We start from the raw sequence: 27,981 nt of genomic DNA on the forward strand, positions 1-27,981 counted from the left end.
TTCCATTTGTCAAGGGTTGTTACGGCCTTCAAGAAATCTTACCAAGTTCTGAAACTTGCTTCCCCACCATGTTTTAACCAAGTTTGTAGTCACTTGCAGGATGAAGTAGCAAATCAAATGTAGCATTGAATGTAAAATTTCAGTGATTTTTCTATACAATTGCACTACTGTATGAATGGTTATGTAGCATTTACATAAAATAAGCAAATGCTGCATCTATTGTATCACCTTTTATTTGTTGTTGTTTTTATTAAAAAAACCAACAAAACTGCTTATTATAAGTTTCTAGATAATGTGACAGCAAGTACAAGAGCTGAAGACTTTTTGGGTATCTCAGAATAACAGCAATTAGAATCCCAGTTTGCGTACTTGGTATTTTCACACACGTACAGCTAATTAAACAAGGGAAGCTAGTTTTGGCCTTTGATTTATGGTAAAAGATAGCCCTGCGCATGTTCTGAGGGGAAGTCAGCATGATGTGCTTTGTATGTCACCTTGTACATAAGTGTTCAACTACACAGCGTGCAGAACATAATGTATTTCATTAGAGTAATTGTTGGTTGTAAAGCTCTTTAAAAAAACCCCAACAAACCACGAAAAAAATCCCACTACCCACCCTAAAACCACAAACCAATCGAACAAAAAACCCCACATCAAAAACTTTTTAAAAATTATATTTAAATGTAATTTCCTGTACTAACCATGTCAGCTTTTAATTATTTTTTTTTAAAAAAATGGTTTTTTAAATTGCAATATTTTTTCTGAAACTACTGGTAGATCACAGGCCATGGTGTTTTTTTTGTTTTTGTTTTTTCCTTGTAACTGACAATCCCTGTGGTAGGCTCAGTCCAGAGGGTTGTATACCTAAAATTCATGTAATTTTGGAGGAAGGTTATGGAGTGCATAAAGATGGGACAAAATGCAAGAGACATGCATAGAACAATTGCTCTTCAGGTTTAATGAAGCACTTCTTATCTGAAATTTTCCAAGTGCTTTTTTAGAATGATGGATTAAGCTTTCAGACTGAACCTCCCAGTTAGTGGAAATTATTATTGCACTGTTTTGTCTGTGTGCTGAACAAACTGAGGTATTGGAAAGCTGAGACTAGTAACGAAAGATAGAGCAGGGATGTAGTTCAGCAGTGCTGACTCTGGGTTAGGTGTCAGTCAGCGGGGTATCGCTTACTGTCATGGTTGCTGGTTTTGTATTTGACCTTCTGTGCACCGTTCCAGAGTGGTGAGACCTAGATCTATTGTAGAAATGTGTTCCTTAGTTCATGTGTGTCTCTGCTTATGTATGCGTTAAACACATGTGTTGTGTGAAAAGAAACTATGAAACCCCCTTGTTCTTAAAAAGGGGATGTAGGGGGCAGAGGAACTTTTTGTTTTAACCATTCCTTGTATGCTCTGTATTGAGCATTGCAGAGAGAGAATTTCGAGTACTCATTGTGTGGGTGAGGCCTTTCTGTCTCCAGAGCAGGTCTGATTTAGGCTGAAACATATGGAAAAAATATCTTTTCAAATACTTGAAAGATACCTTTGATTTTTGCAACGAATAAAATGGAACCATTTTTATTCGCTGTCAACAGTATGTAAACTGGGGACAAAGAAAACCCTCTGGTAGTATAATATTCTTTTTAGATACCTGCAGTGAAGTCGATATACCACCTTTCATTGTTCCCCTTTTTCTCATTTAGTTACTGTTGATCTCCAAAACACAAACAAGTTATGAACTGCTTTGAATTCTGACTCTTCATTCCAATCAAGATGCTTTTCTGCTTCCTCTACAAGTGGAAGAGAACACATTCTACAACGCCTTCTAATCTCTCCCCACCCCCTCCATCTTATCTTTTTATGAGGTGAAATCATCCTCCTTGCTAAAGGATATATGGGGTGGATATAGCAGCATATGAGGCTGTGCTTGTCATGATCAAGAGTTGGGATTGTTGAGTGCATGATTTCCAAAAGTAAAGATTTTATTGGGGTTTCTACCATCTGAAACAATGTAGAAAAGCATTTTTTTCAGCACACTTGTAGTTAGCCAAGTTTTTAGAAAGCATAGCCACACATGACCTAAGAATAAATGTGACCTCCCAAACCACAATTTCTGTTGGCACATAAAAACGTTTACTGCATTTTCAATCGAAGATGTTCAGTCTCTTTCTGTTTTTATGGCATGACTTCCTGTTATATTTTGTGCATCTCAACAACAGAAGACCATAGGAGAGCTGAGAAATCTCTGTCTGTGAATACAGAATTACGAAGTAACTAAGATAAAAATCTAGTATTGATTCAAAGGTTGCTTTTATTTTGGTGATAAAGTAAAATGCTCTGGTATTTTCAAGGTGGGGCTTGTGGAGTTCAGGTGGGTTGGGTGCAATGTAATCTAAATCCCCAAGAAGCATGTAGCCTAGCTACATGTTGGTAGGGCTGATCATCAGGGTAGATTCAAAAGCCATAACTGTGGTCCTTTGTACACGTTTCTTTTTTAAGAAAAGAGAAGGGGCATCGTGTGTTAGTTTGCAGGTCCTTGAGATGTATTTGAAAAGGGATCAGGTGAGCGCATTGGGGATGTAATGGAAGAGTCTGTTAGTCCTCCTACAGAGTGGAGAATAGTGACAAGGGTGGATTGGGACAGCAGGGAACGGATACCCTAGGGCAAAGCTGACTTAAAGAACATCTTAATGCATCTTAGGTGTGAGAAAACATTGATTCTGTTTACTATTGGGATTGAAAACTGGGAACAAGAGTCGCGTGACATTAAAAATAGATAATAGTTGTGTAGAGTTTATCTTCTTAATGGAGCTGTTCTGAATGTTTGCCGTTAATAGCCATATTTTTAGCTGAGTGGTATACTGGAATATATAATGGTGTTTCACTGTGAAACAAATTTCAAAAATGTTTGCATTAAAACACCTGTAACATGAAGATGTACAAACTGAAATATGTTTTATATCTATTAAGGTATCTCACCTGTTAGCATCTAGATACATAAGCTGTGTAGCACGCTTTGCAAATCTTCAAAGTGTTTTGATAAAGCATCTGATGAATGGCATAGAAGAATTTCCAGTGCTGTGGGGGTCAACAGTCATAAAAACACATGGATGGGGGTCGATGGGGTGGGGTGTGTACCGGAATTGTGAAATGAATATGAGTGGTTTAGCAATTACTGTAAGTTTCTCAGAATTTTCTCACTTTTTTGGGGGGGGTCAGATTTCACCTGTGCAAAATCTCTTAGCTTTCTGGAAAATATATACACACTAGCGAGAGTATAAACACATCATTACACTTTCATGACAGATAAGCTTGCTGTGTTGGAGTGTAAACTCATTTTTCTTTAGGTGACCTTTAAATAGTATTGTGCTATTGGATGGGATTTAAATCAATAATTTTGTCAAAACAAAATACAGTGGGTTTTTTTTTTTAATCATTTAACCGGCTCTTTAAACTATCAAGGAATAATGGATTTCCATGTGTTACACTCTATGAAAAAATACTCTAAAATTCACTTAACTAGTACAAAACAAAAAAAAAATCTGCGTTCTCTGTTGTTGTTAGTACTTGGTTCTATTCTGAAAAATGTTGAACCAGCAGGATAACATCCAGTGTTACTATAATTAGTGACTTAATGCCTTTTCTGCATTCACATTGTAAAACAACAGTGTCCCAGGTGTGAGAAGGTTAAAATGAGAAGTACCCAGTAGTTATGAAGCAGCAATAATGAGTTTCCTTCTACTTACCATGGATTTGTGTGATATACAACTTGCAATTAAGCATGGCTTGGTGATTCAGTGATTAATGTATATACGACTCCTAAAGGAGCAGCACAGGCCTCCCGTCACATCCTTCATGATGTTTACAGCTGGGTACCTATTAACAGGAAGATGGAAAGGGCCATTTACAATTCAGTAACCTTTATGACAGTGAACTCTTTAATCAGCATTTTATTTCCTTTGTAACACTTTAGTCATCTACAAATGTCAGAATAAAATAGGGCTATGAAATATTTAGGATCGGCATGTGGAAATTGACTTCCTTGATTTAAGCTGCTGTGTCTTTTCATTTTGTTGTTTTGGGAGCTTTTACTTTTATTGAAAGACAATTTATAACTAAATGCTCCCAATAGTGACTGGCATTAAGGCCAGAGAAATTACAGAAATCCATGTTCTTTTTCAGTAAAATGTTGATGGTTGCTGGGTTAGGTAATAATTTAATCAAGTAAAAATATTAGCAGTGGGGTTCACGTTTCAGCATAGCGTTTCAGTACAAATGCAGCGGACTCGGTGAGTTTATGACAAAATATCCCAATGTACTTATAGAAGTAATTAAGTATAGCCTAAAATAATTTGTCATTTATGTGTACCTGTGTGCTTGAAATGTGCATGGCATTCTATTATTTTCTTAAAACGATTGCGGGGCTCTCCAACTTTGGCAATAATTGTCTTGCATTTTGTGTGGTGACAGTCATCACTCTTCAGCACCAGGAAGAAGCATCGGCCCTGCCTCAGTGAGCTGCTGTGGAAATACAAATTCTTCCAACCAAGTATTTTTCATTTGTGCATATGCACACGGTTTGTGCCTAGGATACAAACGGATTTATCAAAATCTTGTCACAATACTTAATTCTTGATATCTAGAATTTTTTACATGAAGGTATGGCTTGAACATTTGCCATTTGGTACTGTAACCATTTTAGAATCAGCAAGCTGGATGGAAGGGGCTTTCTCTGTCCTGAAGGGCAGGGCTTCGTCCTCTTGAAGGGTCTGGGGAACTTTTGTCCTGGTCCTGAACTGTGTTTAAACCACTGCAGTAATGCCGCTTGGGCTCACCATGTTAAGCCCAGCGTGGTTTTACTTCAGTTGCCTGCTGCTGTGTTGTAAAATACTGACCCAGGTGCCTGGAACTGTGCTTTCGGGGTTATTTGTAATTTCATATTACAGCTGCAGATTGGTAACAATGAAGGTAACTTCCAATTTTGCAGGTGTTAATGAGGTTTTAATGCTTTTGGGAGATGAAGGTTTCATCTGCTGCTCTGTGAGTAGTAGCTATGTCCTGGCTGACGTTATCTGCTTTTATCCCCATGGAGGTAGTGGTTTGGTGCGTTGTGCTTTATTTTTAAGAAAAAATGAAAGGGAAAAGCCTTCTTAAATATATCAAAGATTTGAAAGGCTTAACAGAACAATGTTGAGCACAGTTTTAAATCCAGACCTTTTCTCACAGAAACGTGTTGCTTGGAGAAAGTATTTGGTCAAAGAAGAAGGGCTTGTGAGCCCCCAGACTTAACTCTCTTTTCTCAGATGGTATCTATTGATCTGGTAAAAGACATTGCCTCTAATAAGCAGCATTATCTCCCAAGTACACACTCAAACTCTAGAAGGATTACACAAACTAAGAATGTTCGGGATTTTATATGCTTTTCAGTTACATGCTGTGTTGCTCTTACTTGGTTAACAGCTTTTTGTTTGGCCCCTTTAGAACCTCTTGGAAGTTGCGTAAACTTATAGATGTCATTCTGAAATACGGTGATGTGCAGACTGGCTTTGTGTATCTTGATCACGACCGTCTTAACTTCTGAAGTCAAGGTAACATAGAGACTAAGCCGAGAAAATATTTCATTGAGTTTGGAATTGTGCAGACTAAAGAAAATGACAGATCCAGTACCCAAAGTTGTGTGTTACAGACAACGTGTCTTGGAGATGAATGAGATTGTAAGAGGTGGAAATTTGAGAGCAGTGCAGTAGGTGAGGATTGGAGGCAGCGGGGAGCACTGTAGGAGTTTCAGCCAGTTTGATGCAAAATGGAGACGTGCCCTTGCTATGAAAGACGGTTACTTTATCGCCCTGAAGTTGATGATACACAACTGAGTGAGCACAGCTTGGAAAGGTAAGACTACTTGGTAAATTTATACAATAAAATTGGGGCACAGTGTCTGTCACTGTGTCATGAAGGTGAGTGCTTGTCAAGCCAAAAAACAGCTGAGTGGTGATATTGCCACCTTTGGCAGTGATGTGGAGAGCTCATCGGGTGATGGCTGCAAGTTCGGTAGCTGTGTGGAACTGGTGCACATGTGCGTCCACAGGTATAGATGCCATGATGGCATTTTTTGTATTAATATATCTGGGTTTCTTATTTGTCATGAAAAATACTTGTATAATGCTGTCTTGCCTTGGTTAAAAGCAAGCTTTTCTTGGTGTGTAGTGGATAATAACTACAGTATAAGGCCTAAATTCTGCACCTAAACCTGTTGTTCTGCCTGTTTCTAGGAATAATGTAGATGCAACATGGGTTGCCTGGCATAGCCTTTAAAATATATTTTAGAAGAATGAGACTTAATTGTGCCTATATAGTATTTAAAAAGAGCCAGTAAACAAACGTAACTGGTAAAATTAAAATGAAAAGGGGGCAAAAAATGCCAAAGGTTGGTGTTCTAAGGAGGACAATAAGCAGTGGATGGACTCTGCTGCACAAACTAGACACGGACAAACTCTATACCCTCAGCTACGCCATTAAATAGGAATGTATCTGAAAAAGTATGAAAAAGTTGGTGATGATCAGAGAAAAGATATAAAACAGTTTGTGTAATTTCAGGGAGGATGCCTCACTCAGCATGTGATAGTCACTGTAAGTTCGTAGCTTTTGATGATGTGTTGTCCAGCTTGTACTGCTCTAATATACCTTGTAGTATACTGCTTGCTGTATTGACCCACTTTTGCTGAGGGATGTAATGAAATGTGTATTATTGCTTTAAAAATGGAGTAAGAAGTGCGCAAGAGATTTAGGTTGAGACACAAAAAGTGTATACAGGTGCAGATAATGAGCCGGAGAACTGGTATTGGACTAATTCAATGCTGTCTGTGTTGCTTGAAAATATAACTGCAAGTTTAAATGATAAAGAGAAAAGATGAAGTGGATGTAAACACAGTATATATACTCTGTTGCCATGAGTACTCCAGAAAGAAATAGTTTTGTTCCAACTTGATCATTCTACCATTCTCTAAAGAAAAACCCATGTTTAATCTGTAGAAGAAAAGCTGTGTTGCGTTTGGTGATGGACTGAGGATACCTTGTATGCATGTGTTCCTAACCTGTGGGCCAGCTGAGAGAAACGAGACCTCTGCAGTATTAGTTCTGGTACTGCCTTTTTTTTTTTTTTTTTTAGCATCTTTTGTATGAAGAACTCAAAGATGCCCTAAATGTTAAAAGCATTTTAAGAAGGTAGATACAGGAAATAACTCAGAAGGAAAAATAGAGATGCAGGCTGCCTTTTTTCCAAGAGGCTTTTTTCAAAGCCAAGGTGTTTGGCTTTGGTAGGGGGTGTGTGTGGGAAGATGTCGTGGCTTCCCTGCCCAGCATCCCGCTTTGAGGGCACGGCTATCAGTCTTGGTGATAACGGAGAAAGCAAATGTGGGTGTAAGTGCCCCGGTGTGTGACTGGAGAAGGGAAACTCTGGGAGTTAACGCTACCCCAGTCCCAGCTGTTTGGGGCCTTGAGACTTCAGAGGCTGGGGGGTTTTGCAGGTCTCTTGCAGTTTCACTGCTGTGAAATGTTGCTGTCTTTTTGCTGCGATTATTTAAATATTTATCCTTTCTTGCTACTTGACCTTTCCTGCCTGGTTCTAGTTCCTGTGGCCAGCTCGCTTTGTGTTTCATGAGCTCAGTAAACCGTGGCCTTCAATTCCCTTGTTCTAGTATTTTCACTTAAGACCAGGAGTGATGAGCAAAAGGTTTCAGGCTCAATCCTTGAGCAAAGGGCCGCTGTGACAGGGATTATTATTTATTTGTCATCTTGGATGTAATAAGCTGTAGGTACAGCATCGAGAGCCCTTGATTTATTGCGCTGTCGACTGCCACTAGCAGGACGTCTGCTGTACCATGCAGGATGAATACCACACTGTCAGCTCTGTCGATCTGTCTCTGCCATTGCGCTCTCTCTCATAACACATTCCCATTTCATGCCAGAATACATAAACAATCTTTCATTATTTTGATGCCTTTTTCATATTTGTTCTTTACAGAACATAAAGTTTGAATTTATGGGTTTCCTTTACATTATTTCAACACACTCCACCATTTTCCGGGTTTGTGGTTTAACTCTCAGAAATTGGCTGCCAGGTGATTTAGTTATTTTGGCTTTCTAGTTTTATAGTTATTTAATATCACAGTGCCAGATACTGAGAAAACGTAGTGTATAGCAGGTATGGGATTTGCAGTCAGACTCTGTCATCAGCAAAACATGGCCATGGGGACACAATGTGGAAATTAAAAGCTAGGCATGCAGAGCAGGAAATACTCCCTCCAACCTTCGTTTTTAATTTAAATACTTTTCCAAAACATTGTGCCTTAGATGCTGTTATGAATGTAATGGAGACCTGTTTAATTGGAAAAGAACCTGGGAATAACAAGAGAGCCATTTCCCTTGAATAATTGCAATTAAGGGAATTTCTAACTTGTTGGCAGAAACATTGCTCCGGTTCTTCTCCTATATTTTATTGTAGGTGGGGGAAGGGGAGGAAATACTGTCCAGAAAATTGTCTGCTTCATACTTTGCATTCTTCATACTTTACAGCTGTGATCTACATCTGTTTATATCCTCTAATTTTGTTTACCTAAGGGTTTTTTTTTTTTCTTTAATACTCTGAAGCACATTATTCATTGAACTCTGAGGAACTGAAAGTCATTGCTCAAATGAGTGAACTTAAGTGTCACTATAAATACAGCAAGTCAAATATGAATATATGTCAAAATAGTTAAAAATATGTTATAAAGAAGGCTTATGAGTGGCATTAAAAAAATTATTGCAAACTGCGCGGAGCATGAACCAGAAAATATAAAGTGTTCCTGCCAATGCAATGTGCATACATAACTTCGGTCGTGCGAACGGCCTTTAGCCCCTGGGCGCAAAATTGGACTGAAAAGCCTCGAGGAGGGTGGTGGGGGGGCGGGCAAGGAAGGTGTCACCTCCCCTGTGCTGTATGCTGTGCAACACAACAGGGAGCTGTTTCTGACTGGGGATTGAGATGCTCCAAATGATTTACCATGATCAGTAATATTCTTTCAAGTTCCTCATGTATGCAAACGTTTTTGAGGTAGTAATGTGTAATTATTTTGTGGTATTACCCTGTGTTTTCTCACAGAGATGTGTTAACATCTAATAAAGGCCTGTTCATTGCTGTGTCTGTGTGCAAAGCTTGTGAAGATTTTGTGTTAGAGAGGCAGATGAATAATTGCTCTTAATTTTTCTTCTGTTGGGTAAAGTAGGGCTGCCTTTTTGTCTTCAGTGAATACATCCTAAGGTTTTCTTACAAGTTGCAGGTTTTTGTTTTTCTTTCATTTTTTCCCCTCTTCCCTAAAAGGAGAGAGAAAGCATGACTGGTGCCACTGATACTATATCTGGTGAAAAGAGACTTGTTTTAATTGGCTGTGAAAATAGGCATATTTCTCTGGGATGCTAACAAATGTGGATTTCACTGTATAAATGCAAGATAATAATTGTCAGTTCTTCCTCCTCAATACAGCCTACATTAGGACAGCTGGGAATATGCTTAGCTCACATTACATGGCAAAGATTTGTTCTAGCTGCAAAGAAACCAGAGTTAATTAATATGAGAAATTTGTTTTGTGTCCCTGGTAGAAAAGGCTGTGCAGGTTGGTGTTGTCAGCAAAAGCTGCTTGTCACTTTGACCTGCTCTGTTAAGTGTTTGATGTGTTTTCTCAGAGTAATCTGTGAATAACATTACATCCAACCAGCAGAGAAACAGAGGGAGCGATAGCAGAATTAATATCTGGAAGCGTTGATAATTATATATCAGAATCTAATTTTTAGCACAGAAAATGTGTTAATGACAGAGAAGAAAACAAAAACCACTAGCTTCTCCCAGCAGGATCCAAAGTGTCATTTATTATTTCTCAGCTGGATATCTATCAAGTTTATGGGTTAATTTTTCTGTAGACTGTTATTTATGGGTTTTTGTTTGTTTTCAGCCATCATTACTAACAATACGGTTAATAGCAATCATTTGTTATCCGGCACCAGCGGTGATGCTTCAGATGCGAGCAGTGAACTGAGAATACTCATTTGGTAGCTGAATAAGGCTTTGACAGGGCCCATTTATAACAAGCTCATTCCATAATGTCCAGCCTATTAATAAAATTTTGTTGCTGTCTAATTAGAGATGTCTGATGTGTATAGTAGCACAGCAAAGAAGACTTTCTTCTGCTGCTTTTCAATCCTACTGTATCATACCTGAAACACATCCAAGACCAATGGTTCAGGAAATAAGGGGGGGGGGGGGGGGGGCGTTCCTCTGGGGTTCTGTCTCTCCTAGGAAGTGAAATGAAATACAGCTTGTATGGCAGGAAGACCCTGGTCACAAATACAAGCATGCTGGGAGAAGGTTGTTATTTTCATTAGCTAAGACTGCCGAATATAGTGTGTATCTTTTTTTTTTTGTTGTTGCATATTTTCTTTCATTGGCTTAATGTTCAAGTTGTATTTTAAAATAATAAAAGTAAATTATATATGTGCTATAATAACTAAATGCATATATTCAGACAGAATGCGATTCTTGGGTGTGTCGGTATATCTTTGAGGAAAACAGTTTGATGCCTGAAGGGAAGGAGTTCGGGAGAAAAAAGCCTGGGCCTGATTGTTCTTTTTTGTTTTTCTGTCCCCTTCATTCTACATCAAGAAGTAAGGAATTGGCAGCATTTGCTGAACTTAGCAGTAAGGGGATAGTTAACAGTATAACCAGGACTGGAAACAGAGCCTCTTCTAGCCCAGCAGCACCCAGAATCTTCGGGGCGCGTTGCACCGCTCCTGTGGCGATCCTGTGTCTGTGCGAAGAGGCTCTTTCACTCAAACTTACCAAAATATTTCATTAGCAGTGAACTAAACAGTGCATTCACAACGTTGTTGTGAGCAAGCAGTTTGTAAACTGGAACACAATTAGGCAGAAAGATTTATACCAGGACAAAAAAGTTGCTTGTGGGAAGGTTTTGGTTCCTTGGTGAGTGATTTCATGCCAGCTTTGCCTTTCTGTTCCAAAAATGACCTGTCGGAAACATTCTTGTTCCAGTTTGTTTTTACAGGTAGAGTCAAGTTATATGATAATGATGAAAATGAGTTAATTTCCATTTCATAAAATGCTTTTGCTTGCTTAACTGCTGATTTTAGTGATAATGTGTGCTCTCCCACCCTGCTTCTACTTTGCAGGGCACAAATGGAATGTTTGAAGAACTTTGTCATTTGTAGCTGCTGCTGAGGTGGTTATAAACATGTAATTGTTTATATTTTATTTTTTAAGAAGCAGCACCATGTTTTAGCAAGCATGTAGCTAGTAATTAAAGGAAAAATACTAACAGGAGTTATTGTATGCTTAGAATATTGCACTTCTGAACTGTGAGAAGGAAGCGGGCAAAACACTGAAGAATGATTTAGTATCATTTCATTGCTAGGTAACAATTTGTTTCCTTAGTCATCTTTTATGTTTTTCCAGTTGAAATTTAAATATTTGTAAATTACCCTTTGAATAAAGCTGCATCTGCTTTTGGTGTGTTACTTGCCCAGGATGTTGCTTTTAAGACAGCATGTTTTATGCAAGGAGATTGTATGAGACTTTAACTTAAAGTTGCCATGAAGCTGCTGTGTGGCTTTCAGCTGGCAGAGAATCTGTATAAGCTGGTAAGGTGTGTTGTCTTTTTTTTCCTTTTTTTTTTTTTTTTTCTTTCCCCTAAACTGCTCTTGACGTAGAGCTTATCAACCCTTAATTAGTGATACATTTTCTCCTTGTGATTTCTATTGATGTTTGGTAGAGCTGAAGATGAATTGAGCTTCAACCTGACTAGAGTACGAATTGTTTTAGAAAATTCAGCAAACATCTCTCTCTCTCTCCCCCCCACCCCTCCCCTCTGTCTGTCTCTCTTTTTCTCTATTCCTCCCGATAGGAAAGGTGAAAAGCTGCACGATAGAAATCAGGTTCAGTATTAGTGGTTTTGCTTGCCTGTGCAATAGAAAACGACAAGCGTCAGGGCCTCAGTCAGCAGATCAGGGAGACGCAGATGGGAGGCGAAAAGCTCCCTCGTGGCAGCAGCCTTGCCTGGATGCGATTGTGAGAGCCAGGATGAAGTCAGCACTGACAAAGTGTGGGGATTGATGGATGGACAAAGCTGGGAACTGGATGTGAGAATGGATGAGGGCAGAGGGGGAATTTAACACAGACAAACAGAATGAAAGACAGAGAGGAATTGCCTGCTAAAGTATTCCAGCACTCGGAGCCCACAGCAATTTACTTACTGCTAACAGAACACAGGAGGATTCTTTGCATCTTTGCAGATTTTCTTAAAATATATGAAGAAACCAAGCAGCAGAAGGAGCTTACAAATTCCTGTTAGTGCTTTTTATTGCCATCTCTCTCTCCTTTTCTTGAGATTCACTCACACTCAGTTAACTCAAACTGAGCACTTGATTATTTTCAATAAGTTCACACAGTATGCTAGAGAAGAATAAATTTTCTTTCCGCAGCCGTTATTTTAATGTTTGCACTAAATTTACTTTAATCAGTTATTGTTGTTTTTGCTATCGTAAATAAAAATATTTATTTCCCTTACAAACTGTGCTCCTGCTAGAGGCGCACTTTTGGAGACTGCATTCAGATTCATGGCAATAATAAACCCATTATGTGCATTTTCTTTTTGAAGAAGAAAAATCAGTGCTTTCCCACTCTTCTCAGTAACACAATATTATTGTCTGTTTTTTTAAAAGAAACAGACCTGCAGCTTTAGGTTGCTACCAAATTTTATTTACGCGAGAGGATCTCAAGGTCGTCTTTGTTATTTTGCTGCTTGTGTAAAAACAGAAAAATCTGAATTGCTGTACTGGAGCAAATGAGTAGGTCTTAATTTTATCAGCCGTTTTACTTAGAAGTTTAAATACTTTTTTGGCAAACAATCCAAATAAAACTGAAGGTTTAGACACGACATAGTAGGCAAAATATTCTCTGCTGGCAGCTTTGGGTGGTTGTGTTGGCTCCAGTGGGATTGTTTTAGTTTCACACAGACGTTTGGAAGATCATTTGGCCCAAGCTGTTGCTGCCTCCTTGCCCTCGGCAGATTATGAAGGAACAGAAAGTGCCGTGCTAACGAGGCATTTCTGTGTAGTGCCCTGATGTGCTTTCAACTGGGGAAAAACACCACTGAACACAGCAAAGAGAAACTGGTCCTCAGTTGTTTGTTTCAGTAGTGTGTTGGAAACAACTGTTTACACAGTAATACAACATGTTTAATTGAATTTTAGCAAAGTCAATTTAGCCTTATGCATGTCAATGGATATATTGCTATTAAGGTAATTATAACATGTTATTTTTACTGATGAATTTTCCCGAGTGTCCATGAAACACATAACTGTCTTTAAGCTGAAGAATTTGTCTTTGTTAATAGTCTCCAAAGATCTCCAAGAATTATTTTTAGACTTGGAAAGACACATGGACATTGTGTGGGGAAACCCCAGTATTGTTGATGTTGTACGATATATTTGCTAATCTGTTTTTGAAGCCTGTGGTTGCATACAGTGGTTTCAGAACGTGGACATGGAATGCGCTGCAAGTGGCTTTGGAAGGCACAGGGATGGCTGGTGTCAGCTATTTCTGTCATCCGCTGGTGCCACCTGTTTGTCACCTGCTGCTTTCTCCTGTACTCTCCCTTTCAGGACTCTTTAAATGAGGTGGTGTAATGCTGGTCACACTGATGGAAGAAGATGTCTGTTCCTTACGTGCTGTATACTTAAAAATTTCTTTCTACAAAGAGAGGAGGCTATGGGATAATTGTTTTTCAGAGCTTTGTAGTTAAGAAAGGGATGATTATCAAAGATAACTAGTATGGGTGCTGTTCTTAGTGCAAGTAGTAACTGGTTTCTTAGGATGTAAGAGATTTTGTTATAGATTTCATATGTTGCATTTACTTTGTTTTTAGAAGTAATTTGGCTTACTAACATCAGGACATGATTTGCTGCATCCGCTGTTCTTGCAAAGAAGTAGTGCTGTGGGAAGTTATGCTGGGAAAGGGGATTTAACCTTGCTCTGGTATGGAGCGGACTTCTGTGGAAGGAAACCCCAAAACACTGATCTGTGATTTCTCAACTTCTGATCTTCCATTTTCCATAAATTTTTGAATTGGGAATGACAGTGAAAATTAAGATCCTGTAATTCCATGTTGTATGTCCTGCCCATTTAGATGTGTGATTTGTTTTTATATATATCTATATATGTATACACAGACATCTATAAAATAAAGCAGTAGGATTCTTACTGTTCTAGGCAAGTTCTTTTGGGAGTGTGTCAGTCAAATAATTCTGTACATGCAGCTATAAGCAGCCCTGATATAAGCACCTTATGCCTTGTGTAGGAGCAGCTTCTGTGGTACCATATGAGAACGTTAATTAATTTGCTGGATAGCATGTCTGATAGGTATGCAAATAACATGTACTGCCAGTCACATACGTAGCTAAGTGTGAGTAGAGGCCTGTCCTTCTCAATGTAAGTAGTGTTGAGGGTCTGCTCGGTTTACTTCATTGAGATGCGTTTTGTGGTGGTGTTCTCAATGTTGATTGAAGAGTCAGGAATTTGCGTTGGACATGGATGCATATAACATCTGATGTTTGCAGCAAATTTTTGGCATCTTTCACATTTTGCTCTATTTTTCTCTACCTGTGTATTTCTGTAAGTACAGGGATATGATTTTTGTCAGTGCTACTAGTGGGAAGTACTAAATAGAGTGTGCTGGCCATGCCTTTTCCGTACTCTTCAGTCATCTTTGTTTTGGTAGTCATCCCATTTAGGTGTCAGCATTAACTGTTAAAGCTAAACTAATGTCACAAACTGATCTTTCTGTTGTGCTTAGCTCAGGGAGACACCAAGAAAAATGTCCAGTCCTTGTATAAAAATAGATCATTTGACATGTTCAGACTAAGTACTGAGATGCTTTGTTTACATTATAGAAAGCCATTAAGTATGTTTTAATAAACTTTTCTTTTGTAAAATTGTTATACTCTGGGAAAATTAGCATAGTGATGTGCCGTGGACATTCATAGGCGATGTGAAAAGACAGTTCTATTTATTCCCTTCTGTGCTGTCTCGTAGAATCTTCTCTTTCCATTCCAGGTACTAAAGTACACAGGAGTTTTGGGTGTCTTCAGAACAGGCTTCCTGATGGAAAAAGAAAGATGTTTGATGTTTGACTGCCTTTTTGACAAATCCGTAGCTATTTTGTAGGCAATTCATTAATTCTTCACCATGTTAATTCTTGATTTTAAAACAGTGAAATACCACTTTACTTTCTGAAGAGGAACTTGCTGATGGCCACATCCCTTGGTTTGTTAGTTAACATGCTGCAAATCATCCTTCTGACTTAATGGGTTACTTTTGGGCCTGGTCTTCTGGCTGTGCATTCATTCGTAATTGTTATATACATGAATTAACAGAGACTTAGCTTTGTTAATCTGGCTGAAGTGGAATTTATGCCCCAGGTTTAATATTTAAATTAAAGTATGGGGAGGGGGGGAAGCATGCTAGTACTTGAATTCTGTAGCAGCAATAATTTTCATATTATTTGTTGGAAATGTTTATCATCTTGTTGATTTTAAAAAAATAATCTTCAGGTACTGCAAATAAGTAGAGACAAATGACTCTCTATTGAATTTTTTACATTTATTATGTATCCAATCTGATAGCCTCTACTGCTTACCTTAATTTTTATAAACAGTAATGTCAGTAGCATATTTCCTCCACGTATAAAGAAAGCAAATCTGTTTATAATAAATCTTTGTGTGGTATGTGTGCTATCATTTCCTTCATTTGACCTTGGTGGAGCAGGCTGATGGGGCAGTGAAAAGTATGATATGAAAAATGAGTGAACAGAGCGAGGTGAGCAGTGAATCAGTCTTGTGTGTGATTAGCTGTGAAAATCTCACAAACATGACTCTGAGTCACTTTTCTTCTTTCTTTTTTGCCTGTTTCTCTCTCAAAGGTGTTTCTTTTCTTGTGTATATTAGTCATTTAGAAGTTAACTAACTCTGGCTCTGTTTTAATACTAGTTGTGGTTTTAATGGTTTTAGGTGATGAGAACAACGGTAAGTGTGGCGTGTCTGAGGGTTCACTATAGAAAATCACGGTCCATTTAAATTTGTATAGATCTATTGCTAAACAGTAGTAGTACTCATTGCATCACATTTAGAGATGTGAACGTGACACTGATTTCAAGATGGTACTGCAAATCTGCAATTATAACTGTAGATTCAGTGACTTATTGAGATCTTATTTTGCCATGTCAAATACTGTTAAAACTGAATTCCATTACAATAAAAGAAACTGTTTTTAAAGTATGCACATAGGCTGTGCAAGTCTTTGACTTCTCAGAGATGCATTTTATTTTCTTAGCTTATTCTATTTTATGTCTCTTTTCCTGGGTGGTGGGTTTAAAATCCAGCTGTGTGAGGGGTCACAATAAGTTTTCCAAAGTAGAACAGAGGTGACTTTAAATTTGGGTGTCATATTGTCCATATGGAGATTGTAAACGTTCAAAGGCAGCTAAAGAATTTGACTGTGCTGGTGAGTACTGCATGGTCTCTGTTACTGCACTGAGTAATGCAGCAGTTGCAGACCGGTACCCTGATTAAACAACGCTGTGAGATGCTCCAGAATTATTCCTTGTGCAAAGCCATGTGATAGGCTTTTGTGTGTGTGTAGGTGAATTCTCATTATATTTTGATTTTGTGTGAAAACTGGAAAATTAATGTGTTTTTTGGCACTGGATTTGGGGCACTTTTGTACCTTCTTGTATCGACATAAGCAGATCACATCAACTGCTTAACTGATGCTGGTGCAGCTCCTTTTGTCTGAGGTTTGCTAGCTCCAGCCCTGCCCTGGTGAGCATGTCCCGAGCAAGCACCTGTAGATGGCTTTTTTATGGCTCTTCCAGACGAGGGAGACCACTGTGGCTTTTGTTCCTCGGTCCTGGAGCACGTGTTGGAGACCCACTTGAGCAAATGCTTGCTTAAAGGTGCTTTCTTCTGCCTGACTCTGCCAGCTTGGGTTTGGGATTCTTGAAGGATCTTGGGATTTTCAGTGATTCTGCAAATGTGATAGCAGAAGCTTTTGAAAACAAAAGCGCTTGTTCCTCTGAATGTTGTATGTGTGTTTGTGGGATTATTTTTTTCTTTCCAGGCAGTTCATTTTCTATACGGATTTTATTCCTGACATGTAGAATTCAGAAATGAACTGCAAAAAAACGCATCCTCTGAACCCCTCTCTGTCCAGCTTTCTGTGTAGCGTACAAAAACTGGCACACTTGCCAGGTTGCACAAGTGGTTTTCCTCGCCCTGACTAATAAAATCATGCTGGTGAAGGTGCTAGTGTCATTCAGGTGAATATTAGCCCCGTTATGGAATAGGTTACACACTGAACCATCAAAAGTACTCCTGGTAACGTAAGGCACGTGCATAGCTCGCTCAAGGGTGAGAGCACCTTTCTTCCTGTATATTTTGGGAAGTTTTGGGAAGATGGTGATCCATACCAAAACCAAATTTGTTTTTGCCCTCGGGCGTCAGGCTCTTTGTACAAAAGGACCGTGGCAAACCGTAATGGGGAGATGGCCATTTTATGGAGGGCGTTATAAACTGTGAGTAACTGACTTGATCTTCTAACACTTAGTGACTAACTGTTGGATCAATTGAGTGAACAGGAGTATTTTAGCTTCCAATATCTTTATAGTGCAACCGTATAGTTTTAGAAAAGAAATCCTGCAATCCTGTTAGCTTGGCTGCTCTAAGGGACACATCATTATATCTGGGAAACGCCATCTCTCCTTGATCTCCTAAAAATGGAGGAGGTGGTGATGGAGCTGTTTACCATCAAGGTTGTGGAATATATAAGTTTGACCTGGAGGCCTGCATGTTATTCCAGTAGCTGTTTCTCTGTATAACATCTTCCTTGTTCGGGTATTAATGTATGTGCTTTTTCCTATTGAAAACCCACTTTTTTTTTTAGGTTGTGTTTACGCACAGTGAGCATGAATACATTTTTTATATTGGCTTGAATTTCAGCCTGATGTATCACCTCATTAGCAGCTCCTGTTTTAGAAAATATTGAAAGACCTGTCTTGGGGGGCAGAAGAAATTCATTTTTCAGCCATTAACCTGCATTATTAACAGTCTCAAATAGGTCCATAAGTGAAGGTATTTATAAATTATACTTTGATTGAAATATAACACTTTTTACTCTTCTGGCACAACTCAAGTGTAATAGTGGATATAATTTGTTATTTTCTGGTAACTCAAGTAGGTGGAAGTGTATTTGAAGAAGGGAGGGTATTTTCACTAAGGCCCTGTACTAAACTAAAGCCCTTTTCCTTCCCTTCTCATTTCTCCCTCTCTCCCCACTCTCCCAGCCCTCCTCCCACCTAAAACCTCACCTGTCCCTCGCAAAGGCTTTTTGGCATCTCTGCTAATGAGCTGATGCTGTCAAATTCATCTTTTTTAAAAAGGATTCAGAATCTGTTCTCCTGAGGTGAAATATCAGGGCTTTCAGACTGTATTCTTCTTGTAAAATATAACCTAGATCCTTTATGATGGAATAGGCACTTTAGAGGCACCTGGGCTTATCTTTCAGTTTTTCTGCTCAGCTCTGTTATGCACAAAGGTCTTTTTCTAGGTGACATATCATGTTGTATTCCAAAGTACACTTTCTTTTAATTTACAACTTAATTTTCAACCTAATTCAGAAGATTGATACTATAATGCTATTTGCAGAAGTATTGAAATGTCAGTAAGTTTTATTGTAGTAATAAAGAGAATTCCATATATCACACACTCTATAGGGATCCTTGCTTTTTGCATAGATCTTCATAGCAACAACCAGTGGCTAAATGCTGGCAATCATTAATTTTTAAAGAAGACATGGTTATGATGAGTTGAGAAATTAAGACCATAGTGAAGAATGAACTTTAATTTTTGACACTTTTTGTTAAGAGTCTAAGAGGACACAGAGGTAGACAGCAGGGGGGACAGCTTGGGGGGTGCGTGTGTGTGTGGGGCACATGGGTGGAGGAAAAAAAATGGCCCAAATCCCAGGTTCCTAATACTTAAAATGCTGTCTGCTCGTAAAAGATTTCAGTCAGGGAGAGGCCATCTTCAAGCTTCTCTTAACAAATGGGTATCAGTGGTCCATGAAATAATCAATGTCGATAATCCATCCTAGGGTCTGCCAATATGTTAATGGCTCTGCCGCATCGTTATTGCTACAAGGCCATAAATCATTTCCGTACCAGAATGCTTAGCAGTCGAGGACTCAAACCCCTTGCCTGGAATAAAATGCTGTCTCTTAACAATTAATGTCTAAACATTTTGCAGCTTTGTGCCTTGATTGTTTTCAGATGCTAAAAAAGTAAGTAGGACAGATTGTAAATCAATAAAACAATAAGACAAAGTGTTTTAATAATAGAAAGACTCGAAGTAAATCATAGTTCTGTGTTTATTATTGCTTTGGAGGTTATAAATAAATAGTACCAACTGGTAAAGGTTTAGTTAACAAGGAAAAATAAGTGTGGTATTGACGTTTTGGGCATATGTTACATTACACTTTCACTCCAGAAGGTGAAGGAAGACGGGGGGTTAGTTTTATTATTTCAATTGTAAAATGGGAGAATAGGAGCTAAGAGATGCTCATATCTTTGAACTGGCATCCAACAGGAGGGAGGTTTTTTCTGTTCTGCCCAGTAATACATCAGTGGTCCGGCTCCGCGTCCAGAGGACCCCAGTGCGCAGCTGTTGTGCAAACGGCTGTGCTGAGCTGTCGGCGGTTGCAAGGTGGGTCTTACTTAGGAAATAGACTTGGATCAAACTGATCTGACTTAGGTTAGTTTGTGTCAATTTAGTTTGCTATTAAAGGCAATGTAAAATGTGATGGTAAGTCGTTAACTCTATATTGTATAGACACAGCTTATTTGTGCCGATTACTGTCTCCCATTCCTCAGGTGTGCACTAGGCTGTGTTTTTGTGGGGTGGTGACTGGTGGATGAACAACAGCCCGAGTGTGAATATTCCTGTGCGGAGGGAGGAAGGGCGCAGGCGCCCTCCTCGCTGCTTCTGCTCCATCTCTCTGTGGTGAGACAAGGAGTTACACGTGCCCTTTCTATTCCAAAACATTAATACTGCTTCATTTGCTCATTTTTAGCTAACCAAAGTGGAACTTAACCTGCAGTTGTTTAACTGCAAGCCTATTAATGATCACAGGTGTGCTGAGTTTATGTAGTAGAAAATCAGTGACTGTCCATCAGGTGGTGAACCATTTTGAGTTGCAGGTAAAACTAGTATTTATAAATAAGCTATTAATGTGCTCAATATATTTTCCAGTTTTGATCTATCAAACATCTCATTTCACACAGTGGAAATTTAGTCCCATGTATGTATGTGTGCAGTTAACACCGTACATTTGTGTTAGGATAAGAATGACTGAAGAAAGGTGCACAATTGTTTTGAGTATTGAAAGACGCCTAACTCGTCAATGTTGTTGAGGTCTTACAGTTATTTTTGTTTGTATGTTTTTAATTTTATATTTTGATGCTCGGTTGCCGGGAACGGTATTTCGTCTGAGGTCAAGGTTTTGAAGTTGGCATTTTGCATGGTAATACTGATCCAACCAACCCTACGTGTTGGATTTAACCTAACGTGTTGTTCAGGCTAGGTCAGAGCTAGATTGCTACCTTAAAAACACTGCCCACCCCCCGCCCACCCCCCAGCTTTGTTTGGGAGGATGCAGGGAAGAGGGCTAATAACAACAGTGGAAACGACAAGTGAGCTCATGGGTTTATTTATTTCTTTAGAGCACCGACTTGCCTAGCATTAAGCAATTTGATATGGTCATAGTTTATTTTGGTGCTCAGGATGTAAGGGCAGGAAGGAGCCAGAAAAACAGTGGCTCAGTATAGACAAAAAGACAATTAAAACTGATACGTCTGTTTAACAGAAGTGGCAACGGCAGCCAGAATGGAAGTAATTTATTCAAAAAATTGTCCAAATGCATAAACTGCACTGATGTACAGTATGGTGGTGGGACAGTGGAAAATGTGATGGTTGTTTCTGTTGTATGAATTACTCAGGCAGGATGCCTTTGTGAAGTAAGGGGGTTTGTTTAATGTTCTGACAACAATTTAGATCCTGTTATGGTTATTGCAGTGTAATGCAGTAGTAAAAATTGAACATGACACACCAGCAATTTATTATTTGTGTGTTTTTTAACCTTGAGTATCGGATTGTTTGTCCAAGCATATCCTTTGATTTGCTATGAAATTTATTGTTGATAAAAACAATCAGATTTCCATTAGAAGCAAAAAATTCATTTTTTTTGCCATGAACCATAGATTTAGAAAAAAATTCAAGCTCGGCTGCAGGACTTATGACAGGTAGGCTTATGACATTATATGGTAATTCAGCATGAAAGAATAATTGTGACACTCTACTTGGTGCTGGAGTATAATCGTGCTGTGAGGTTCAATTCACTGAAAGGCCAAATTATCTTCAACTACATTAGTCTGACAACCTATAATGCTTTGCAGAGGCAATTTGTAGATGTTTCACAGAATGCCAGCAAACATGGCTTACCATTATGTTACCCATTAACAAATTTGTGTAGAGGAAAAAAAGTAACTTTTCCATTTTCTTAACTGTTTTTGAGCTCTGGCGTGCAATAAATGTGGACTGGGTAATAATGGTGTATGCTTTGCTATTTGGTGTTGGTTTTTAAACCTACAAGGGACATTACAAGATAGATTAATTTTTGAAGGGTACTTTTCAAGAAATATTTATTTCTTCTACACTTGAACAGCAGCGCCCTAGCTTCTATTGAAAGAATAACATGGAAGCCAAATTAAGGTAAAAAAGCATGGCATATTTTTGTAATAGAAAGTAAGCAACAGGGAACAACTGGGAAATACTGCTGTGTTATGGCTTGGAGAGATTTTGAGTGTGCGTGTGTGATTTTTCTCTCTTGATCAAGTGGGACTTGTGGCTGTTAGAAAACAGCACGGCCTTGTCTGCCTTACGTGCACATTTACCATCCTGGACATTTGAGTGGCCGTAGAAGGGCATCTCTTGCCTGTTTGAGAAAGGCAATATTGTGACTCAAAAGGAAACAAAATTTCCAAATTTCTCATTGAAGTTGATTTCAATTTGAGTGCTCCTGTACTTCCACAAAATGAAATCAATATTCATGTGGCAGTGTAACACAGCCGAGTCAGGAAGAAGATAGGTTTATTGTCCAGTATCTTGTGATCCTCACCAGCACGTGAGCTTTATACCGTTGCAGAAGTGGATTATCCCTGTTGAGGTAGAAGCACTGGAAAATGCCTGTGCATCACAATTTATATTAGGTAGCATTTTAGAATGGTTAGGATTTGTGAACCGTGCCTCGCAGTAGGAAGGATCGCCCAGACATGGGCTATACCAGTGGTGTGGATGTCCCCGATAAGCGTGCAGCCTGAGGTGGTGGGGCACTGACTCCTGCTTGGCTGCTGTACTGGTGAGCAAAATGGTCGCTCTGCAACTTAGAGACCAATATCAATACAATGCAGTCATTTTTGTCCATTTCCCTAAAATATAACATAATTGGCTTGGCTGAGCTGTCCTAAAAAACATGTGAAGAAGCCAATACGAATCTGCTTTTGGTTAATCTCTAAGTGGAGTTGCACTCTTGCTACCTCCTATTTGCCCTCTTGAGACTGGCTATTGTAATGTCCTTGAGGCATTCCAAATATTTTACTAATAGGTCCAAGTAGCTGAGATTTTTTTTTTTTTTTTTTTCTGGTGGCAAAATGAGGAAGAAAAAAAACACCACATTGTGACTGCAGAAGAGTACCCAACCAATGTTTAAACTGAGGAGAGAAGGGTTGTGTCGGTACTTTGTATCACTGAAGTTAACCTTATTGTAAAATACCAACTGTCTGCGTGAGCTGCTCTGGAGAAATATTTGCTCAAGTCCACAAACTGATTTTCGCCCTTTGTCATCCTCAAAGTAAAATATAACAATGCATCTACCTCCACCACCTGGAGACAATTCTGGAAACTAATTCGACAGGATTTGTACTTGCACACTGAGTTCTAGGACTGCTCCTAATTAAACTACTGGAAGAGTATAGCCATTGAACTCTGTGCCGACAAAATCGTATGTCTTACGTTGCTTACCAAATCTGCTGGATGTTTATCTCCTCAGCATTTTCTGTGAAGGAATTAATCCTGGAAAGCAACTGAAAGAATTGGTGAGTCTTTGATTTTGATTTTGGAACAGTGTCAGACAATTGTGCATTTCGGAGTTTCCAAGAAGGTGACACACTCTTTTCCCCTTGCTTGTAGTTAATAGCAAAGAGTGTTCAGTGCTGCAATACCCAAAGGGAAGGGTTTGAGTGACTGCACAGGGAATGTGGATTGTTATCATTCCAGTCACAGGGCACTGCACGAAATCACAGGCTCTGTGCTCTTCAGTACTGCCACTTGAACGTAGCAGCCACTGTTACTCCTACACTGCTTTTATGGTGCATATTATAACGTTTTATTTGATAGTGTGGTTCCCTTGGTGTGTGAGGTTTTGTGGGTTGTTGGTTTTTTTCCCTTTGTTTTTTTAAGTACTAACCCCTAAATCTTCCTTTCAGGCAGTGGAGGAAGTCAGGTGAATTTACAAAATACATTCTATTAGAAAATCTTTCACAGAAAAGTGGGGTTCGGTAGAAAGGTCGACACATATAAAGAGCTGATCATTTTCATAAAAGCTGATTGAAATATTCTTAAAATAAAATATGCTTTTTAGGCAAATTCAGTCTTTGGTATCCCATGGTCCTGACTGCAATCCAACAGTTGTAAGAAAGAATAAAACTATCTTGATTAAATACAGTGTTGGGCAAAACACGCTAATGAGGCGTATGAGTAAATTTTGTTCTCAAGAAAAAAAGATGCATAAGCCCCCCTTCACTGAAAATATGCCTGGCAGAGCAGATGATATTAGTTATTTTTCCTCCTTAAAGGAGTACATGAGTGTGTGTAAAATGAAGTTGTCTGCATCACTAGCCTAATCCTCTACTGACTTTGATCTCATGCTCACAAGAAATGCATAGATGTGTGAGCTGAGGCTGTAGTGGAGAGCACCAAGGAACCCCAAACCTGTGCAGCTCCAGCGAGGACGCTCCTGCCCTTCCATTCAGGCCAGGGTCTGTTTGATGCGGGATCTGCCCCATGATGAAAGACTCCAAAGTCTTTGTTTACAGGGTAAAGAATTATTTTGTCTGTGATGTGGTACAGAGTTAACTAGCAAACAGCAAGTGTCTTGGTAATGCAAATAAAAATGACAGTAATCTTCCAATAGATTTTTTTTTTTTTTTTTTAAGGATCCCTGGTTAAAATAAAACAATAGGAATGAGGGAAAATAATTTTTTACCCAGAGAAAAGTACTGGTTGCTTTGTGGTAAATATTCCCTTTCAGTTTCAGTGTGCAGAGTACTCGGGTGTTTGATATCAGTCATGTCAGCGTGTTGGGTCCCTGGTCTAGAGGAGGAATCTGCCCCAAACTGGAGGAAGTTGCTTTTAATTTTTATGGGAAAGACTTGAAGGAAAATATGAAACATCAGGTAGGAGGGGCATTGGGTAGTTTTATAATAAGAAAAGGCTTTTACAGAGGAAAAAAATATCATATCAAGTAACATTATTTTGCAGACTATAGAGTCCCAGTTGTATAGTTAAGGACATGCTGCAGCATTAATGTTTATGCATAATGCTTTCCAAGTAATTTAGGCTGAGCTGCCACTGACTTACTTAACATTTATAGGTCAACCACCTGCAGAAAGGGCATGTAGGTAGATTATTGTTGACTTTATGGTTATGGAAGGTGGCTAATCAGTGAGCATGCTGGGAAATCACTTGTTATGCCTGGATAGCTCTAACACCAGGCCCTGCGATTTCTTGTGGGCACAAGGTAACAGAATAATTTCTCATGACTAGGGCCCTTGCCGAGAGAGGAGGTGGCCTGTGGTAGAGATAATGGGTTTTGAAAAAGGGGAGGGGGGGTGGCTACAACATTTCAGAAGTAGATTACAAGTGCAAAATCAAATAACTTAATCATCCTTTGCCAAACATACTATAGCATTTGCAGCAAAGTTGTTGACCGAATAAGCAAATTCTCTGGCTGTGTATTGGAACGGAGCATTCACGTTCTAGCTGCTGTGTGCTTTGCGGGAGCTGTTCACTGGACCCTTGTGAGATATCCGTTCTTGCCTGTACTGCACAAATATTTTTTCCTTATTTGTGAAACACAGAATGACTCTGGATTACTTTTTAAAAAAATTTTGTAGCAAAGTATTTGAAGACTAATAGTTTTCATTCTTTAGTCCCATTTTTCCCCCCTATTACTTGTCTCCACAGAGGTACGTGTACTCCCTTGTGTGCTAATTGACAACTTTTGCCTTTTAAAGTTCACCGTGAAAGTCATAGACTAGAATGCATAATGAATCAATTTGCTTAATTTGGTTTGGGCCCTTGGGTTGTAGCGCAGGCATCATTGCTAGTATTCACATAGCGATCTCGATGCTGATGTTCCTCTTATGAGAGCTGGAAGAAACTCAGATGCTTTGTTTATTTAGGAGCAGAGCCTCCAACTGAAGTCTAGAAAATCCAAATGCATCTGTCCACACTTGGTCTTGTACACTGGACCTGCATGGGATCCATCTCTCGCAGGTGCTGATATCTAGAAACCTTCATTTAATGTTGTTGGTTAATTATAGCTTCCCCCTCTCCCCCAATCATTTTTCCCTTTTCAGATTTGCATGTATGCTTGTGTTAGCCACACATAAACACAGCACGCAAAATGTAAACTTAAGTGTGTTTCAAAGGCTTTGTGTTTCAGTTACATTTGAAGGCATGATATATTAATTTCATCTTTTCCTCTCTTCAGCTATGTTCACACACATTATTTGGGGCATACGTCTGTACATATGTGTGCTAATAAATGTAGTATACTCTTTTATAGGAAAAAATGCTTTTTCAGCATAACGGCAGACAAAAAAGTATAAAAATGGATTGCAGTGATCTATTTACATATCAAAGAGTGGTAAACTGTAGGAGAGATACTTTTCACAGTTAGTTTCTTTCATGTTTGTACTGTATTGACTTTGAAAAATACTCAGATGGGTAGTGTAAAGCAGTATAATTAAACGAGATTATTTTTTTCCAAATCCAAACATTTTTTAGCTGATAGTGTCACATTATCAAAACCATTGTGAATATTTTAATGAACAAATCTGTGTTCTAGAATTTCAGATCCTTATTTTCTCTCCGGAGATGAATGCATGGAATCCTTTGTAATGATGAAATGTGAGAGTATTACTTCTCAAGTGTCAAACTGCAAAAAGCAAAATAAATGGGTTGGTCAGATCTAATACGATTGACATGAAAGATAGAGGACATCTCAATGGTCGTAGGATTGCTGATTGTGGAAGATGACCACAACTATAAGTGTAACTGAACAATACTTTCATTGAATGAAATTGTGGTAAGACTACTAAATGTGACTCCTGGTAAGCCCCAAAATGTTTTAGGGTAATTTAATCAGCATGTGCCTTTAATTACAGTTCTGAAATTAACATTATTCTCCATTAGCGTTTTTATTTGCTTTTCTCCAAGAAAAAAACTAGGTTCTCGTAAGTGGTGGTAAAAATATCCTAGTTAGGAGCGAAGTCCTGTCCTTATAGTACTGTTGCTAGTTAATTTTTTATTTTTTTTGTGTTAACCAGGGGGATGTGTATTACATTTACATTTATTCAAGCAACCAGATAGCTTCAACCTTTTTTTTTTCTAAGTGTGAAGACATGTGAAATGACTTATTTCTTATTTTCTACATGAGGTTCTTACTTATTATAGTTAAAACTAGTTGGATTTGTATTGATGTCTATAAAAGCTACATTTTTATTTGTGTGCTTGTTTGTTAAATAAATCTACCTGAAAATGCTAGATATGTAACAAATAAAGGTAAGTTTATTGAATTATGTCAGCACACCTTTTTGTGTATGTGTGTGAACCACAAAAAAAAACCACCCCCCAAAACCAGTCTCAGACAAGTAATGTTACCTGTAGTGGTGAACTGCATCTAGTATTTTTTGGTCACTGTTGCTTCAAACTGTAGATCTGTTTGGTCTCACCATTTCAGATTTCATTTGTGGGTGAAATGAAAGAGAGAAATTAGACTGCTTTTCCAGTTGCCATTGATTCACGCTAAAGTTTGAGCTGCTTATTGATCAGAAGGTGCTCAATATAACTTCTTAGGTAATGTCAAATAGAAGAAAGTATTTCTGCTGTTGTGTAAAAGTCTATCAAAAGCTGTTTGGGCTTTCTACCAAGTTCTACTTCCAGGTGCTAAGCTAGTGGTTTCCTCTCCTTGTTTGACTTGATAGTAGGAATTGAGTTGCTTAAATTTTAGATCTGTTAAAGTTCAATCTAATATTAAGGCTGTAATTTGAGTTTCTTTAAATTTTAAGCTTTGGTTCTTAAGAAAAAAACACTGAAGCAGGTGAATTAAGAACTTTTTTTTTTCGGGGCTGGGGTGGACAAGGGGAAGGGGGGAGGTTGTGTGTATGTACTAGTTTTCAGTCTGCTCTGATGGGACTTCCATGTCACAAGCTAAGGTTCTCAGAGCGGGGCGTGTTGGTGCTTCTGTGGTTGGCTTTTCCATGTACCTCTTCGTAGAGTTTGACGTTAGCAGAATGCAGTAGCCCTGGGAATAAGAACGCTATCCGAGTAGGGATAGCTGTATAGAAAATGGAAGTGTGAGGCCAGTCGTTCCCAAAACATATATTGAGTGCCACGTAATGGTTTTATTAAGAATACTTGGAAACTGGAGAGGTAAGCCTAATGACCACATTTAACTTGTTCACACTGTTGGCTGCTCCTTTTTTATTATGGCTGT

At 38.7% G+C, this 27,981-nt stretch overlaps 1 protein-coding gene across 1 annotated transcript in view; it reads left to right on the forward strand.

The window, feature by feature from the left end:
* The window catches only part of LRMDA (leucine rich melanocyte differentiation associated), a 680,646-nt gene that overhangs the window by 153,244 nt on the left and 499,421 nt on the right, over positions 1 to 27,981 (forward strand). The gene's annotated exons all lie outside the window — the stretch shown is intronic.

Source organism: Falco peregrinus, chromosome 1, assembly GCF_023634155.1.
Source record: "Falco peregrinus isolate bFalPer1 chromosome 1, bFalPer1.pri, whole genome shotgun sequence".
In the NCBI taxonomy this organism is placed as follows: domain Eukaryota; kingdom Metazoa; phylum Chordata; class Aves; order Falconiformes; family Falconidae; genus Falco; species Falco peregrinus.